Here is a 3,220-nt window from a genome sequence, read left to right on the forward strand (position 1 = left end):
TTCAATGTGGCTAAGTGTGAGGTGATTCACTTTGGGAAGAATAACAAAGAGATGGGGTACTGGGCTAATGGTCGGATACTTGGTAGTGTGGATGAGCAGAGTGATCTTGGTGTCCATGTACACAGATTTCTGAAAGTTGCCACCCAGGTAAATAGTGCGGTGAGGAAGGCATATGGCGTACTGGCTTTTATTGGTAGAGGGATTGAGTTCCGGAGTCCTGGGGTCATGTTGCAGTTGTATAAGACTCTGGTGCGGCCGCATCTGGAATATTGTGTGCAGTTTTGGTTGCCATACTATAGGAAGGATGTGGAGGCACTGGAACGGGTGCAGAGGAGGTTTACCAGGATGTTGCCTGGTATGGAAGGAAGATCGTATGAGGAAAGACTGAGACACTTGGGGCTGTTTTCATTAGAGAAAAGAAGGTTTAGGGGTGACTTGATTGAGGTGTACAAGATGATTAGGGGGTTAGATAGGGTTGACAGTGTGAACCTTTTCCCGCGTATGGAGTTGGGTATTACAAGGGGGCATAGCTTTACATTAAGGGGGGTAGATATTGGACTGAAGTTAGGGGTAGGTTCTTCATTCAGCGAGTCGTAAGTTCATGGAATGCCCTGCCAGTAGCAGTGGTGGACTCTCCCTCTTTATGGGCATTTAAGCGGGCATTGGATAGGTATATGGAGGATAGTGGGTTAGTATAGGTTAGGTGGGCTTGGATCGGCGCAACATCGAGGGCCAAAGGGCCTGTACTGCGCTGTATTCTTCTATGTTCTATGTTCTATGTTCTAAACTGCTGGACAAGATCATAACAGATAGGATTTATAACCATCTCGAAAAGAATAATCTGATCAGGGACAGTCAGCACAGTTTTGTGAAGGGTTGATCGTGCCTAACGAATCGTATTGAGTTTTTCGTCAAAGTGACCACGCAGGTAGATGAGAGTAAACCGGTGGATGTGGTGTATATATATTTCAGCAAGGCGTTCGATAAGGTTCCCCACAGTAGGATATTATATAAAATGCGGAGGAATGGAATTGTGGGAGACATAGCAGGTTGGAGCAGTAATTGGCTTGCTGAAAGAAAAAAGAGGGTTGTAGTTAATAAAACATGTTCATCTTGGTGTCCAGTTACTAGCAGCGTACAGCAAGGGTCGGTATGGGTCCACTGCTGTTCGTCATTTTTATAAATGACCTGGCTGAGGGCTTAGAAGGGTGGGTTAGTAAATTTGCGGAGGACAGTAAGGTCGGTGGAGTTGTGGATAGTGATGAAGGATGTAATCGGTTGCAGAGAGACATAGATAGGACGCAGAGCTGGGCTGAGAGGTGGCAAATGGAGTTTAATGTGGACAAGTGTGAGGTGATATACTTTGGCTGGAGTAATCAGAATACAATGTAATGGGCTAATGGTAGGATTCTTGGTAGAGCAGATGAGCAGAGAGATCTCAGTGTCCATGTACACAGATCTCTGAAAGTTGCCACACAGATTGACAGGGTTGTTAAGAAGGTATACAGTGTTTTGGCATTTATTAATAGAGGGATTGAGTTCCGGAACCAGGAGGTTATGCTGCAGCTGTACAAAGCTCTGGTACTGCCATGCTTAGAGTATTGTGTACAGTTCTGGTCAACACATTATAAGAAGGATGTGGAAGCTTTGAACAGGGTGCAGAGGAGATTTACTAAGATGTTGCCTGGTATGGGAGGAATGTCTTACGAGGAAAGGCTGAGGGCCTTGAGGCTGTTCTCGTTCGAGAGAAGAAGGTGGAGAGGTGACTTAATAGAGACATACAAGATAATCAGAGGGTTAGATAGGGTGGACAGGAGAGCCTTTTTCGAAGTATGGGGACGGCAAACACGAGGGGGCACAACGTTAAAGTGAGGGGAGATAGGTATAAGACGATGTCAGTTTCTTTACTCAGAGAGTAGTAAGGGTAGTGGATTCTACTACTGCATCGGTAGAAGATTCGCCAAGTTTAAGTGCGTTTAAGTGCATTTTTTTTTGCAAAGGACAATTGTTTAAATGCATAAGTAAGTTAAAATACATGACACTTGGGGTCCAACGCATAGAGAAGTGAATGAAAGTGAAGTCTAGAATGCCTGGATCAGATCTTATTTTATTTAGTGCATTATGGAAATAAAACATTCTACACGATTGTAACTTATGTAAGCGATGAGTTAACATAATTGACTCTCTGGAGATGTGATGCATGTAGAAATACAGATTACCTCTCCCTCATGTTGGTCATACTGCAGCCATAGAACTTCAACGCCTGCAGCCATTCATTTTCAGAAATGGGGAAGCCACTGGTTTTGCTATTGAAGGAGATTTACTATCCACTTCTTGCGGCTGTTTGTCTTCCAGGTAAGCCATTCAACTTGCTTCTTTCGAATTGATTTTAATTTATCCGAGTTAATGTTGCATACCATATATTTCCCATTGTCAGTGTTCGCATAACAATGTCAAAAGCAGTGTTTGAACACTTTGGCTTTTCTCCTTTATCTGGAGCATAGCTGATGTAATAACAACCCTCATAAAAGTGTCACATGCAAAGGCTTTTGTTGATCATTCGACAGTCTGACAATACCATACAGAATGATGACAACAGCATTAAAACTATAGGTAAATTTCCTATTTTGTAAATCACTCAGAATGTATGTAAATCCTCTTAATAAGTATCTTCTACACTATTTCAAACATGCATTGCAATATTACCGGCCTTCTCTGTCTCTCTTTCAGCGAACACAATGACTGTTATAATTATCTTATGAGGAAACTGTGGTCTTTCTAAATGCATCTCGGCCTATCTGGTAGCCATGGAAACAATGGATTTATTGGTCATTATCCATGATGTTATCGCATATCGCATTTTGCATTATCATTTTCCTCTTTCCTTCTTGTCCTACACACCTGTTTGCAAGTTCATTATATACATAGCTGCTACCAGTCTCGATTTAACGGTTTGGTTCACCGTTTCCTTCACATTTGACAGATTTGTGGTGATCTGCTGCCAGAAGTTTAAAACACTATATTGTACAGAAAGAACTACAACGGCGGTATTAATAACCATTTCGGTCCTGACCTTGTTAAAAAATATTCCACTTTTGTTTGCATATGAGTCAGAGCAAATCCTTAATAAAATCCAGTGGGGCTGCCAGTCAAGCATAACTTTCTTTGCTTCATCTCCAGGGATAGTGTTTGTCTGGGTTTACAGCACCTGGGTTGCTTG

The sequence above is a fragment of the Chiloscyllium plagiosum genome, chromosome 25 (assembly GCF_004010195.1).
Source record: "Chiloscyllium plagiosum isolate BGI_BamShark_2017 chromosome 25, ASM401019v2, whole genome shotgun sequence".
Classification (NCBI taxonomy): domain Eukaryota; kingdom Metazoa; phylum Chordata; class Chondrichthyes; order Orectolobiformes; family Hemiscylliidae; genus Chiloscyllium; species Chiloscyllium plagiosum.